The sequence below is a fragment of the Saccopteryx bilineata genome, chromosome 5 (assembly GCF_036850765.1).
Source record: "Saccopteryx bilineata isolate mSacBil1 chromosome 5, mSacBil1_pri_phased_curated, whole genome shotgun sequence".
Taxonomy (NCBI): domain Eukaryota; kingdom Metazoa; phylum Chordata; class Mammalia; order Chiroptera; family Emballonuridae; genus Saccopteryx; species Saccopteryx bilineata.
In genome coordinates, this window is record NC_089494.1 from 149,399,043 (window position 1) to 149,415,539 (window position 16,497).

Genomic DNA, 16,497 nt, shown 5'->3' on the forward strand with positions numbered 1-16,497 from the left:
AACTGAAGTTGTTAGTGCATTCATTTTTATTAAAGCTTGCTTTGTTAGGAAGGAAAGAATAGCTATGGTATTAATAAAAATGCTTTGGGAAAATAAAGTAAGTGGCATAAAATTCTGTACCTTTACATATCTGTATGGTACATATCATAAGTCTTATAAATACTGTATAATTGTTGATTCTGCCAAACTGGTATTTACTCTACTCTCGCAGTAGAGTGTATCCATAAATATGTTTATAGTTAGCAGTTCTTAAATGTTTCAGCAAATGTTTCATGGCAGGATTTTTGAGACCATTTTTTAAAACTTTGCTTTTCTAAATTTTAATAACAAAAAGAAATAACACAGGGTGAGTTTATATCACATCTTGAGGAAAGAGGCTAAATTCTAGATTTGATGAAACTTTGTAAACAACAACTCTTAAATACCCTGACTTAGGATTCATGCTCATCTAAGGGCTTTATACATAATAACTTATTTAATTCTAATAATAACCCTATGAGTTAAGTACTGTTACTATTCTCATTCTCTGTGTGACCAAACTGATGTGTAAGGATAATAAATAGCTTTTAGGGTCACACACTAGTAATTTGGGTATCTAGGGTTTTGTTTTGTTTTGTTTTGTTTTGTGTTTCTCCGAAGTGAGAAGTGGAGTGGCAGACAGATTCCTGCATGTGCCCAACTGGGATCTACCCGTCATGCCCACCAGGGGGCGATGCTCTGCCCATCTGGGGCATTGCTCCATTGCAACTAGAGCCATTCTAGTGCCTGAGGTGGAGGCCATGGAGCCATCCTCAGCACCCAGGCCAACTTTTGCTCCAGTGGAGCCTTGGCTGCGGGAGGGGAAGAGAGAGAGAGAAAAAAAGGAGAGGGGGAGGGGTAGAGAAGCAGATGAGCTCTTCTCTTGTGTGCCCTGGCCGGGAATCGAACCTAGGTCTTCCACACGCCCAGCCAATGCTCTACCACTGAGCCAACTGGCCAGGGCCAGTATCCAGGATTTTAACCCAGGCATTCTAACTCCAAAGAATAAAGTTTTTTAAAATTATTGAGCTAATTTTATACTTAAATACTATTGCCATAAGTGATATTCCTATTTATAAAGCATTGTCTTAGTGGTTCAGAGGTCCATAGAACAATTTTGCATACCTCTGCCACTGGTTTTATCCTAAAGATCTTGCACTTCTGTGAAGATTTAGGATTATTGCATGTAATATGTGAATATATATTGCATAAGCATTTTAGATAAACTAAATTTTAAAAAACCTTAAATGTTTATATACATATAAAACTATTTTGCCTAACCAGGCGGTGGTGCAGTGGATAGAGCGTCGGAATGGGATGTGGAGGACCCAGGTTCCAGACCCCGAGGTCGCCAGCTTGAGCGCAAGCTCATCTGGTTTGAGCAGGGCTCGCCAGCTTGAGCCCAAGGTCGCTGGCTTGAGCAAGGGGTCACTCGGTCTGCTGTAGCCCCACATATAAGAGGCACATATGAGAAAGCAATCAATGAACAACTAAGGAGACTAAGAAGCCGCGGTGAGGAATTGATGCTTCTCATCTCTCTTCCTTTCTCTCTGTCTGTCCCTATCTGTCCCTTTCTCTCTGTCTCTGTCACAAGAAAACCAACAAAAAACTATTTTAAATGTGAATAACAGTTGTTTATAACAAAAAATTCATTTATATTGTGTAGTTCATAGTTTTCTGTTATTATGTATTTCCCTAATTAACATACACTAGAATTAGAACTGTTGTTTTAGACAGTCATGAAATGTTTTGATGTTATGCCAGAGCTGTGGTGGCACAGTAGATAAAGTATCGAATTGGAATGCTGAGGTCACCAGTTTGAAACAAACCCTGGGCCAGTCAAGGCACATATGAGAAGCAACTATTATGAATTGATGATTTCTGCCCCCTCCTCATAATTTCTCTCTCTCTCTGAAATTAATAAATAAAATCCTTTAAAAAATCTTTTTGATGTTAAAAAGAGGGTACTATTTTTTTTAAAATGGTTAGGAGCAACCATGACATATTACAGAGTTTGCTTAACATGTGGATCCCTATCTCCTGATAAATCTTCTCTGAGGAGCCAGAGTAAATTGTTAGCCAACAATAACAATGAGCCATGGCTGATATCTCCTTTGGTTAGAGCATCGTCCCAACATAGGTTGCTGGTTTGATGTCTGGTCAGAGAATATACAGAAACTGATTGATATTTCTGTCTCTCTCTCGTCTTCTCTCAAAAATCAATCAATAAAAATGTTTTAAACAATAGCAAAGAAACTCTGTTATTTTCTATTTTCAATCATGTACCTGTAGATTAAATCTTTATTGGGTTTTTATTAAGATGCACACATGACAGTTACTACATTTTTCATCGATTTGCTCTCATGAACGAGAGCATTTTATTTTGGAATTGATATACAACTCTTGCTGCCAATACGGGGAAGTATGTGGGGGGGAAAATCCATACCATATGTAAATTTAAAGTTTAAAAATTGATATTATTGGCCCTAGCCAGTTTGCTTAGTAGTAGAGCATCAGCCCAGTGTGCAAATATCCCAGGTTTGACTCCTGGTCAGGGCACACAGTAGAAGCGTCTGCTTCTCCACCCCTCTCTGCTCTTGTTTATCTCTCTCTGTCTCTCTCCCCGCCTTGTGTAGCCATGACTCAATTGGAGCAACTTGGCTCTGGGTGCTAAGGATGGCTCCATGGCTTCCACCTTAAGTGCTAAGAAGAGCTCAATTGCTGAGCAATGGAGCAACACCCCAGATGGGCAGAGCATCGCCCCTTAGTGGGCTTGCTAGGTGGATCCTGGTCAGGGCACATTCATGAGTCTGTCTCTGCCTCCCCTCCTCGCACTGAATGGAAGAAAAGAAATTGATATTATTAAAAATATCAGATTTGTAATACATATTCTAGTATTTAAGAGATAAAAATTTAGCCTTAGGATTTCAGATTTATTTTCCAGTTCCAGTGATGGTTGCTATCTCTCTTTCTCTCCCCTTCCATCCTTCTCTTTCCTTTTTTTTTTTGTATTTGCATATTCATTGAAGAAACTGGGTTGTTCATCCTATTTCTCATAGTCTGAATTTTGCTTATAGCAGCCTAATGCTTTTCTTTTACATGGTCCTCTGTATATTCTGTAAATTGATAAATGGATCTAAAAGCTTGATCATTGTCAGGTTTGATTTTATTGGCAACACTATTTCAGAGCTGGAGATGTATAGTACTTCAGGGGACACAGTGTGTGTATTTGTGTGTGAAAGAGAGAGAGAGATTTTATTAAACATTGAACCATTAAGTCAACATAAGTTGCAAAATAGTTAACAGCCTAATTCTAATCTTGTCTTTTTTTTTTAGCTAGAATACTTTTATAAAGAAAAATTTCCCTTTATCTATTATTTATTTACCTAGTTGGTAACCTAGTTTACATATGAAAGACTGGGTAAATGTTTGTTCTCTTTGTCAGTTTCAAAGTAATAAGTTCACTAGTTTCTTTTAGCAGTCACCAACTAGTTGTACATGTGTTTTTCTTCTAAGCGTCAGTAGAAACTCATGGATTTAAAAAAATTTGATGTGTGTCTAGACTTAAGAAAGTGATAGTGAAAAATGTTGGAGATGTAGGTTAAACTTCAAAATGTGTAATACCTGCAGCTGTTCCATTTCAAATAGTACCACAAACATGAGGAAATCTTCTTCCAGTATTTTAAAACTATTATGTATGATTTAGCTGAGAAGTAGCTGACAAACAAATGAAGTTCTAACATAAGCCTTCCTTGTTTTTCCCAAGTTTAAGCCAGAAGTTGACAAACTGTTCCTGGCTAGCAGCCTAATTTAATAAATAAAATTTTATTGGAATAAAGCTATGTATCGCTATTTTGTCATACCAGAAAGCTATCCAAGAAAGCTGTCCAAGACTGCTAAGATAATATGAAAAGGACTTAGAAGTCAACTTAAAGAGGGTCCTACTCAGGCCTGACCTGTGGTGGTGCAGTGGATAAAGCATTGACCTGGAACACTGAGGTTGCTGGTTCGAAACCCTGGGCTTGCCCGGTCAAGGCACATATGGGAGTTGATGCTTCCTGCTCCCCCTTTTCTCTCTCTCTCTTTGTCTCTTTCTCTAAAAACGAATAAATAAAATCTAAAAAGAAAGCAATGAGCCTGATATGTGCACTAGACATGGATGTGACAAAAAATGTTAAGCAATAAAAAAAAAGAGGGTCTTACTCAGTGGTATTCTGGTGAATGTTTCACAACTGCTTCTCAAAAAAAAAATGAATTCATGTACGTGCATCTATAGTTTATTATAAATTTTACTAACCAAATGTAGTATACAATATACAAATAGTGAAATAATAATAGAATAAACAATGCTTTCTATTGTAAATTCCATATAGCCAACTGATCTTCATTAAATGCTCTGGTTAATTTTTGCTAAACTCTCATGTCCATGACCAAACTGCAGTGCAGTTACATACTGTTCCAATGTGAGTGGTGGTTGATATTTCACTTATGTTAATGAGGAATACAAAAGTGGAACAATAAATATGTGTTGAAACTTCATTCATTTATTGATAATATGAGTGAAGTTGTTTTCTGAGTTGTATATTAGGTTTTGAATACTGGAAGAATCTTCCCATTTTTTGTTTGTGTGCTATTTATCTACAATGGAATGGCTATAGCCACAACACACTTTTATATTTAATCTGCATTTTCAACATTTTCCCTGTCACTTTCTTAGGTCTAGAAAATGTAGCATTTGCCCGTTTCCATGATGTAATACTTTCTACCACAGCCAATTTCAAGCACCAGTGCAATGTCACTGAATGTACTATTGGGAAAAGAACTGGTGACTTACGTTATTATATTGTTTTCATCCTTCAAATACAATAGATGTAAATAACTGAAAGAATAACAGGAGTGATGAATTCTAAGAATTTATTACTTTTGTTTTTATGTAACTTAATTGTAAGTTTATAAGATTTAAATTTAAATCATATACCTATTCCTGTATACTACTGGGCAGAGGTCTCCCTTGTTGCAATAGAAGTATATATGAAAATGTTGATGTTATCAAATTTTTTAAAATAAAGCCAAAACACACACTAAAAGGATGTTTTATAAAGTGATGAATTCTCTAAAACAAGTAGTGATCCAGCTTCAGATTAGTTTTTTGAGACTGTCTGTCTATATATAATTAAGACCATAAAACCAAGAGAACTGTCTAGAACTCGTAACTCATTAGAGGAAAGCTAGATGGTGCTTTGTATCATGTAAATATCATGATATCAATATTATGTAAATTTCATCACAAAAGAGTATTTTAAAAACCATAAATTCCTTAGTAATGTTTAAAAAAATTTTTTAATTCTTAATGGAATTAAATCTACTCTCCTTTTTGTTTGAATAATGATCAGTGCAAAGTAAGCACTTTGTTTCTAAGGTGATATCATTTGGGTGGTCATGCTGGTGCCTCAAATAAATGTGAAAAGAAGGGAAAACAAAGATTAATTGAATTAAATGGCAGGATCTGCAGTACTCTACGAAAACATCTTTCTGAAACTGTGTCTTTTCTATCACAGGTACATCATTTATCCCATTAGCAAGTTAGAACTGGTTCTCACCACTCCTCTCTTAGACAATCCGTCTGGAGAAAGTCCTTTGGAATTGGAGGAGAAGTTGGCAGGGTGCCGGCAGAATAGCAATAGTACTCCCAGAGAGTCAGAGGCTTGGTGCCGTAAAGTCTTTGGAACAGTGAAGTAGACACTGGATAGTGTATTATTTGGTAGGCTGTCACAAGACTCGACTCAGACTTGTTCTAAAGTTTTAGAAGTTTGATTTTATGTTGCTTGAATTCTTCATTCTGTTTGTGAGTTATTTCATGAAAGGGTAATTGTATTTTGATTTGAGGGAAATAATGACTTTTTTCTTTCACACGGGTATAAATATCATCCAAGAAAAGCTCTTAGCTTTCTCTTTGCTTTTTTACATGATTATTTACCTCAGTATCTTAAGTGATGTTTTGTTAAGGTTCAGAAAGAAAAAGGTAGGAGAAAATTAGAGAAGTTATGAAACTATTAGCTTTCTAAATTCATTAAAGGAATATTCTGATTTTCAGTTATACCACACCCCAGCATTTTTTTTCAACATTTCTGAAATATTTCTTTTCTTGCCAACCATAAGGATTTCTCAGAAACTTTATATATTTTTCAGATGAATTATTTTGGGGATGTAGGAGTGGGTAAGAGTAGAGTTTGAAGATTAATGGGGCTGACAGATTACAAATTGCTTTGAAAGACTTCAGTAGCGTATTAACCTTTGAGCTCTTTTTTTTTTAACTTTGTTGATTTTATAGAGAGAGGAAGGGAGAGAGACAGACAAACAGAAAAATCCATCTGTACCTGTATGTGCCCTGACCAGGGATTGAACTGGCAAGCTCTGGATGACACTAACCAACTGAGCTGTCCGGCCAGGGGCTGAGCTCTGTTTCATTACAAATGGAGACAGGAAATCATATTAGTCTCCCTGCTATCCTACCCCAAAGAAGAGAGCTACTCTTTCAAAATAGCAATTTACCTGGCTGGGAAAAAGGGTGATTCCCAAAGAATTTTAATAGTAGATTAGTAAAATTCTCTTTATTCTAAAGCCACTGGTTTATAAATCATCAAAGAAATGAGTGATATTATGAGCAATTGCCAGTAATTTTGTTTAATTTGAATTTGGATTCTGGTTCTGTCACTGGATTTTATATTTAGATTTTCTTCTTGGCACTTGGTGCTTTAAAATCTCCTAAATGACATAATCATGTCAATGAGGTTACTACTTTGACAGGGTTGATTTATTAAATAGATACAGTACTTCAGTTTCATGAGATCTGGTCATTATTGATTGGCTAGGAAGGTTCCAGGCTTTCTTATTCCAGAATGGGTGCAGACCAAAATACTGAACTGGGAGTCAAGAAATTCTGAATTTGTGAATTCCCAGCTGTGTCATGTTGTTAACTGACAACATGTTAACTGACGATTAAGCTGTGCCTTAGTCTGTTAACTGAGTTCTGTCTTTTTGTTTGTTTTGACCCTCAAAGACATATCTGTTGTTAATCAGGACTTACTTTAGGGTTGTTGTGAGTTCAATATATACAGCACACTTAGAACAATACCTGGAACATATTCAGGCATGCAGTACTATATGGTTAGCAGCTACTCTTGTTCTAATGTCAACATCAGCAGCAGCAGATCTGCTGATACACTACAGGCTTTCCCTCCCACATTTTTTATTTTTTTTTTATTTTAGATCATCCAAAATATTACTTTACTTGTAGAACAGAAAAATAAGAACGTGCTCGTAGAATTATGTCCTTGGCTCTGCTATCTGTATGAAGATAGTTCTCATCAGAGTGCAGTGAGGTAGGGAGCTGGGTATCCTCAGAAAGGAAAGGAATAAGAACTCTCTGTCTCTCTGCCTCCCCAAATAATGAAAGCATGTTTTATTATTGATTTCATAGAGAAACAGTTCTGCCCTTTCCTTGTGTCCTTTTTGACATTGCTGTTTGACCATAAATAATCAAAGCCTTATAGCCCACTTGTTTCAAGAAAGGTGACTTAGCATAATGCCAGTGTAAGCACAAAATCCACATAATCTTATGGTTTGTTGTAATCAAACTTTGGCCTACTGTACCTTCAGTTTTTTGTTGTTGTTTTAAGCGAGAGAGACAGAGACAGACAGACAGGACGGGAGAGAGATGAGAAGCATCAACTCATAGTTGCGGCACCTTAGTTCATTGATTGCTTCTATTATGTGCTTTAAGGGGGGTAGAGGGGGCTCCAGCTGAGCTAGTGACCTTTGGGCTCAAACCAACGATCATGCAGTCATCTCTATGATCTAATGCTCAAGCCGGTGAGCCCGTGCTCAAACCTGTAAGCTCAGGGTTTCAAACCTGGTTCCTCAGTGTCCTAGGCCAACATTTTATCCATTACGCCACTGCCTGGTCAAGACAGACAGTCTTGATTTTGAAGGCCTGATGTTATCAAATTTCCAACGGAGACAGCAGTTGACAGTGTTGCTGCAGCACTTGGCTCCTCCTGTGTAAGTGGAGTTTATCTGTTGCCAGTTAGGAATAAACCAACTTATATCGAGCATCCACCATGAGCTACACTCCCTGCCTATGGCTTCAAATACATCTTTTATTTAATCATCATAGCCACACTATGAGGTAGGCATTCCAACCTCATTTTAGCTGAAAAAATTAAGGCCAGGAGAAGTTACACAATTGTCTAAATCATACATTCTTATGTGGCAGAGTCAAATTTTAAAGCTATGTGTGTAGCCAGGGCACACAGGAGAAGTGCCCATTTGCTTCTCCACCCCTCCGCCACGCTTTCCTCTCTGTCTCTCTCTTCCCCTCCCGCAGCCAAGGCTCCATTGGAGCAAAGATGGCCCGGGCGCTGGGGATGGCTCTGTGGCCTCTGCCTCAGGCGCTAGAGTGGCTCTGGTCGCAACATGGCGATGCCCAGGATGGGCAGAGCATCGCCCCCTGGTGGGCAGAGCGTCGCCCCTGGTGGGCGTGCCGGGTGAATCCCGGTCGGGCGCATGCGGGAGTCTGTCTGACTGTCTCTCCCTGTTTCCAGCTTCAGAAAAATGAAAAAAAAAAAAAAAAAGCTATGTGTGTAGGACTCTCCATGTACCTGTTTTTATTTTCTTAATCTTTTATTAAACAAGTATGAATGATAATTGGGGATGCCTAGGGCTTTTAACAAGTATGTTCTTTCTCTCCTGTTTAAGTTAGATGACTTGAGTCTTGTTGGTAGGGATAACACTAGAACCTGTGCAGTATATGTGTGTGTGTGTGTGTGTGTCTGTCCTTATTTTACTGCTTGCTTCCTCAACTTCTTCAGGGCTTCATTGAAATGTCACCTTCTTATTGAGAGCTTTATGGAACACTGTTGAAAATTGTAGTCCCTCTTCTGTACGTACACATCGATCTTTTTTTTTTTTTGTAGCAGAGACAGAGAGAGAGAGACAGACAGACAGATAGGGACAGACAGACAGGAAGGGAGAGAGATGAGAATCATCAATTCTTCATTGCGGTTCCTTAGTTGTTCATTGATTGATTTCTCATTTGTGCCTTGACCGGGGGTGGGGGTAGGGGTGGGGGGGCTACAGCAGAGCAAATGACCCCTTGCTTGAGCCAGCGACCTTGGGCTCAAGCTGGTGAGCTTTGTTCAAACCAGATGAGCAGTGCTCAAGCTGGCAACCTCGGGGTCTTGAACCTGGGTCCTCCACATCCCAGTCCGACGCTCTATCCACCTCGCCACCGCCTGGTCAGGCTATACATCCATCTTTAAGCCATGCCTGACCTGTGCTGGTACAGTGCATAGAGCTGGAGAGCTGAAATGAACTATTAGGTTCTTTACCCCATCCCAATCACAGCTTTCTCCCTCCAAAAGTAACCTCTACGCTGACTTCTGATTATACATTGAAATTACTTTACAAGGAGATATTTACCTTCATGTACAACTTGGTTATACAGTGGGATAGTTCATAAAAAATAAAACATGATAAATGCTTGAGTTTTTTTATATACTCAAATTTCAAGTTAACAATGATTTGTTGTCACCTACAAAAGGTACCAATTAAATTTTTTTTTTCTGTATTTTTTTTTTTTTTCTTAAGCCAGAAACGGGGAGAGACAGTCAGACAGACTCCCGCATGCGCCCGACCGGGATCCACCCGGCACGCCCACCAGGGGGCGACGCTCTGCCCACCAGGGGGCGATGCTCTGCCCCTCCGGGCCGTCGCTCTGTTGCGACCAGAGCCATTCTAGCACCTGGGGCAGAGGCCGAGGAGCCATCCCCAGCGCCCGGGCCATCTTTGCTCCAGTGGAGCCTCGGCTGCTGGAGGGGGAGAGAGAGACAGAGAGGAAGGAGAGGGGGAGGGGTGGAGAAGCAGATGGGCACTTCTCCTGTGTGCCCTGGCCGGGAATCGAACCCGGGACTTCTGCACGCCAGGCCGACGCTCTACCACTGAGCCAACCGGCCAGGGCCCAATTAAATTTTTTATCATCATGATTTAAACATGTTATGGATTTTGATCCACTTCAGTTTTTATCCTTATTAGAGCCCAATTATCCAATATTTTGCTAGCATAAGCCTCTTCATATTTGCTCCTCATTTCTTTTGACTTGATCCTACTGATTTTTGAATAGATTCCTTGCTGTCTAATATGTCAAGATGTTATAAGCTCTTAGGGTTTGAGTCAGGTGATTGCCTTTTCTTTTGAGTGTGAATCAGACTTTCTTTTTCTTAATATTTCTAATATTTTTTGTGTGTGTGTGAGAGAAAGAGAGGGACAGGTAGGGACAGACAGATAGGAAGGGGAGAGATGAGAAGTATCAGTTCTTCATTGTGGCACCTTAGTTGTTTATTGATTACTTTCTCATATGTGCCTTGACCAGGGGGCAACAGCAGAGCTAGTGACCCCAAGCTCAAGCCAGTGATATTCAAGCCAGTGACCATGGGGTCATGTCTGTTACCCCACGCTCAAGCCAGATGAGCTTGTGCTCATGCCGGTAACCTTGGGTTTTTGAACCTGGGTCCTCTGTGTCCCAATCGGATGCTCTATTCACTGCGCCACCACCTGGTCAGGCTCTAATAATTTTTTATTATGTTCTTGACATTGTGAATGATAGTTTGTAGAGAGCATGGATTTTGTTGTGTTCCTTTGAAGTGTGTTGATTTTTTTGTTTCAGCAGAAAGACCAGCTCAAACTCTAAACTGTGTCTCTCAATTGTTGGGCAGCAGCTAAGTGTACAATTTGATAATTAAAAAAAGTGATTTTAGAGAAAAAGTGGGGGAGAGAGAGAGACAGAAACATTAATCTGTTTCTCTGTGTGCCCTTCCTGGGGATCGAACCAGTAACCTTTGCATACCGAGGACAACACTCGAACCAACTAAGCTATCAGGTTAGGGCAGTAAGTTTTGATACATGTGTATACTTGTGAAATCACTGTCACAGACAAAGTAATGAACATATCTGTCACCTCAAAAAGTTTTCTTAAGCTCTTTGTAAACTATCCCTTCTCTCCTTCCTAACTTCCTTCCCATGCCACCACTGACCTGCTTTCTGTCACTATAGATCAGTTTGCATTTTCTAAAATTTTATATAAATAAACTGATAGTAGATACTGTTTTTCTGCCTGGCATATTTTTACTCAGTATAATTATTTTGATATTCATCTATATTGTTACAAATTCCACAATCTATTCCTCTTGCTTACCGGATATTGTTGTATTATATAGGTATATCAATCACAATTTGTTTACCCATTCATTCACCCATTCATAGACCTGGCAATTGTTTCCTGTTTTGGAGTATTTCAAATAAAGTTGCTATGGACACTCATGCTGTAATTTTTATTGGATAAATACCCAGGAGTGGAATATCTGTGGCTTCATTCTTCATCTCTGAGCAAGGGGTCTGGTATCTTTACCAGAATTCAGGAACCTGTGGCAGGCTTAACTGTTAACTCGCAAGGAGGGTAGCATTTCAGACTCTACAGTTCTTTGCACAAGGTCCTTTTCATTTCCAAATAAAACTTAGAACCAGCCGATCAATTTCTGTGAGAAAGACTATTGGAATTTGAATTGGGATTGCATTGAATATATAGACCAATTTGGAGAGGAGTGATACCTTTAATACTATTGAGTCTTCTAATCAATGGACATGGGATATCTCTTCATTTATTTAGGTCTTTAATTTTTCTCAGCAGTGTTTTATAGTTTTCATTATATAGCTCTTATACAAGTTTTATATTTACCAATAAGTATTTCAGTTTTCTTATGTTATTTTACATGATATTTTAAAAAATAGTAGACCTCCCTGGCTGGATAGTTCAGTTGATTAGAGCATTTAAATGCCACGGTTGTGGATTTGAAGCCCAGTCAGGGCACATACAAGAATCAACCAATAAACGCATAGATGGGTGGAACAACAAATCTATAATTTCTACCCCTCCCTTATTCTTCTCTGCCTCTCTTTATCCCTCTCCCCCTTCCTCTCTCTTCAAAATAAATAAACAAAAATTAAAAAGAAAAAAGAAATAGTAGACATTGTTTAAAACAGTTTTAGGTTCATATCAAAATTGAGCAGAAAATACAGAGAATTCCCATATACGCTGCTCCCCTATCAACATTTCAAACTAGAGTAGTATGTTTGTTCCAGTAGAACCTATATTGATATATCATTATTACCCAAAGTCCATAGTTTACATTAACATTCACTTTTGGTGTTTTATATCCTGTGGATTTTGATAAGTACATAATGACATTTATTTGCCATTACAGCATTTTTGAGAGTAGTTTCACTGCTACCTATTCATCCCTCCCTCTTGACTAACCCCTGACAACCACTGCTCTTTTTAGGGTCTCTATAGTTTCCCCCTCACCTGATTGTCTTATTGTTCAAACCAGTAATGTAGTCTTTTCATATCGGGTTCTTACACTTAGTAATCCGCATTTAGGATTCCTCCATGTCTTTTTATGGCTTGATTGCTCATAATTTGGGGCACTGTATAATATTCCATTATATTATATAATATTCATCTACTGAGGAACATCTTAGTTGCTTCCAAATTTTGATAGATGTAAACTAAGATACCATAAATATCTGTGTTCGGGTTTTTGTGTAGATATAACTTTTCAACTTATTTGGGTAACTGTTTGTTTGTTTGTTTGTTTGTTTGTTTTAATCATTATCTGAGCTGCTTGGAATCTGCCCTGCACATGTTCAGAGGTCAGTCAGAGATTTGGGCAGACTTTATAAGTAGAAATGGGGGCTCCCCCTCTGGGGCTCTTTTTTGTAGGATTCTCCCCTCACTTTCCAGTTGTTAAAATTCCAAGCTGTTCTCTGGCTCCTCAGGCCAGTGAAACTGCAGGTTTCTGTCTGAGTCTAGTCATCCACCTAGTGGAGCACAGGCTGGGCCTTCCCTTAGTCAGCAAACCATAGAATTGGGAAACTCATCGGTGCCTTTGCCTTTTTCCAACTGCTGACTCCCTTTCAGAATCTACTTGCTTTTGGTTGCTCTCCAGTGCATTCAGATAATTGCTTTTAGTATTTTGTCCACAGTTCCTGATTGCTTTCTCGGTAAGACCTGGTCTGACATATGCTATTCTTCCATTACTGGAAATTGAACTTCATTCACCAGTTTTTCTTTTGGGAAACAGTATTTCAGAACCACAGGCTGGGTGCTGGGCTGCACCTTGTCATTGGTTTAGCTTGTTGTTCTGGGTCTTTCCTTTTTTTTATAAATCACATGTGTCTTCTTGCTTAGATACCCAAAGATTTTTATTTTTTTCTGTTTTCTAAAAAGCCTCCTGAGCCTGACCTGTGGTGGCTCAGTGGATAAAGCATAGACCTGGAACGCTGAGGTTGCCAGTTGGAAACCCTGGGCTTGCCTGGTCACAGCACATATGAGAAGCTACCAGTTGATGCTTCCTGCTCCTCCCCTCTCTTCTTTCTCCCCTCTCTAAAATCAGCAAATAAAGTCTTTTTTTTAAAAAAAAACCTACTGATTTTATCAGAGTATTGGTTGTTCTCAGTTGATATTTGATACATTGATCCTCTTTCATTATGTAGTTTAAAATCTTTGGGAAAACTTCCTTGAAATATTGTGTTAGTGTTAGTTATGTTCTTTTACTTTGGGTGGGTTTTTGTTGTTTGTTTGTTTGTTTTTTGTTTTGTTTTGTTTTTTTGTTAAACTTTGTTCATTTTAGAGAGGAGAGAGAGAGAGAGAGAAGAGGGGAGGAGCAGGAAGCATCCACTCCCATATGTGCCTTGACCAGGCAAGTCCAGGGTTTTGAACCAGCAACCTCAGCGTTCCAGGTCGACGCTTTATCCACTGCACCACCACAGGTCAGGCCTGGTGGTTGTTTTTTTTATAGGACTTCTGATAACCGTTTGTTAGGGGTTCTTCGCCCTTTCACGGTATCTCTTTCCTTTTCGTTTTCTTTTTTCCTTTTCCTTTCCTTTCCCTTTTCCCTTTCCTTTCCTTTCCTTTCCTTCCCGACAGAGACAGACAGGAAGGGAGAGAGATGAGAAGCATCAGCTCATAGTTGTGGCACTTTAGTTGTTCATTGATTGCTTCTCATAAGCCTTAACTGGGAGGGCTTCAGTCAAGCCAGTAACCCCTTGCTCAAGCTAGTGACCTTAGGCTCAAGCTAGCGATCGTGGGATCATATCTATGATCTCACATTCAAGTCGGTGACCCTGCGCTCAAGCTGCTGAGCCTGTGCTCAAGCTGGCGACCTCACAGTTTCCCACCTGGGTCCTCAGTGTCCCAGGTGGGTGCTCTCTCCACTGCGCCACCACCAGTCAGGCAGTATTTTTCTTTTCTTATTAATTCTCTTTAATCTCTTAATTTTGATTTTCAGAATTTTCTTTCACCTTCTGTTTCTCTTCAGACATTGTTTACTTGATCTTCTGTATTTTCTAGTTTAGTCTTTGTTTCTAAAATGTTTTTAAATTTCTAATTATTTTACTTCAGTGTTCTCATTTGAATTTTTCTAATTCTAATTTATTTTTTTATCTTAAATCATTTTTTAAGTGTTCCTTACCTTGTTTTGAAATAGTATATTTTTCAGTGTTGAACTTTCTGTTCTTTCAGTATGTTTTCCAGTTTTGCTTTTATTTTTGGTGGGGTATTAATCTGCTACCTCTCCTGTTTTATACAGTAATTCTGTTTGGGTGTGACCTTGGTACTTTTCTGATGCTCATTGTTGTTGACATTAGTTGACTTGACTTCTAGAAGATGGCCTGGTTCAGAGAGCTTTTCTCACTTCCCAGAGCTCCCTCTCTTGGTGTTTGCACATAATCTTAAAAATATGGCAGCTTGGTTTCTACAATTAGCAGGTAACATGTCCCTTGCCCACTTTACATGACTTCATTTTTTTCTTCTTCTTTTCCAAGTGAGAGGAGGGGAAACAGAGAGACAGACTTCCACATGTGCCTCGACTGGGATCCACCCAGCAACCCCTGTCTGGGACTGATGCTCTGCCTGTCTGGGGCCATGCTCTCAACCAAGCTATTTTTAGTACCTGAGGTGGAGGCTTCATGGAGCCATCCTCAGTGCCTGGGGTTGATGTGCTCAAACCAGTCAAGCCATGGCTGTGAGACAGGAAGAGACAAAGGGAGAATGGGGAGGGGAAGGGGTGAAGAAACAGATGATCGCTCACTTGTGTACCCTGACCGGGATTAAACCTGGGACATCTACACACCACGCCAGCGCTCTGCCACTGAGCCAACTGTCCAGGGCCTTCTTTCTTTCATCTCTGTTGTCCCTGTTCTTCTCAAGAGTCTCAGGAGTTTCATCTCATTATGGGGCCCTGTCCCAGAAGGGTGCCATTGAAGGTCAGTACTGAGAGTTCACAGAGACTAGACTTCACTACCCTATTCAAACTTCACCAGCCCCTTCAAACTTTATCTCAGGACCCTAGGACTCACTCATCTGGTTTGGAGTGTCCAGAACCACCACAGTTTTTTAGTCACTGTTCTCAAAGTGGGCTCTGCACTTTGCAGTGAATGTCTGTTGCTTATCAGGGGAGTTTTTCTGTTCTCAGTTAAAATCAAAGGATCTGTTGCATTCCTCTACATTGTCACTAACAGATGCTGATAATAGACAGGTCTTGTGTCTCTTGGTTGTTTGTCCACATCTATGTGTATTTTGGACTTGCCCAGAGTATCTTACCCCCTTACTTTTTCTGTAAATGTTATCTATGGGTTTCTGATTTTTCTATCTCATTGCCCTACTGTTTTAATTCTTTAGAGATTTAGAAAAATCCAGAAATGCTTCTGCTACTGCTACCATTATTTTCCCAGTATTTTGAAGATTCATTTATTTTCTATGTACCAGAAGTCATTACTTTTAGTTGCTGAGCTGTATTCCATATTATGAATGCCATTATTTCCTTATCCATTCACCAGTTGATGGGCACTTTAAAAAAAGTTTTAGCAATTATAAATAGAGCTGTTTTGAACATTCATGTATAGGGTTTTGTGTAGCCACTTGTCATCTTTCTTGGGGAAATGTCTAGGAGCAGTATGTGAAGGTCGTATGGCTTGTTTGTCTTTCTGTCCTTGAGCTGTGACAGGTCACAGAAGTTCTTTGTGTATTCTGGTCACCAGTCCTTTATCATATATGTGTTTTGCAAGTATTTTCTCTTAGGCTGTGTTTGTGTTTTCTTTTTATTTATTTATTTATTTATTTTTGCATTTTTCTGAAGCTGGAAACAGGGAGAGACAGTCAGACAGACTTCCACATGCGCCCTACCGGTATCCACCCGGCACGCCCACCATGGGGCGACGCTCTGCCCACCAGGGGGTGATGCTCTGCCCATCCTGGCATCGCCATGTTGCGACCAGAGCCACTCTAGCACCTGAGGCAGAGGCCACAGAGCCATCCCCAGCGCCCGGGCCATCTTTGCTCCAGTGGAGCCTTGGCTACGGGAGGGG

General features: G+C 39.5%; 1 protein-coding gene across 4 annotated transcripts in view; it reads left to right on the forward strand.

The window, feature by feature from the left end:
• The window catches only part of TAF3 (TATA-box binding protein associated factor 3), a 193,657-nt gene that overhangs the window by 29,584 nt on the left and 147,576 nt on the right, over nt 1-16,497 (forward strand). The gene's annotated exons all lie outside the window — the stretch shown is intronic.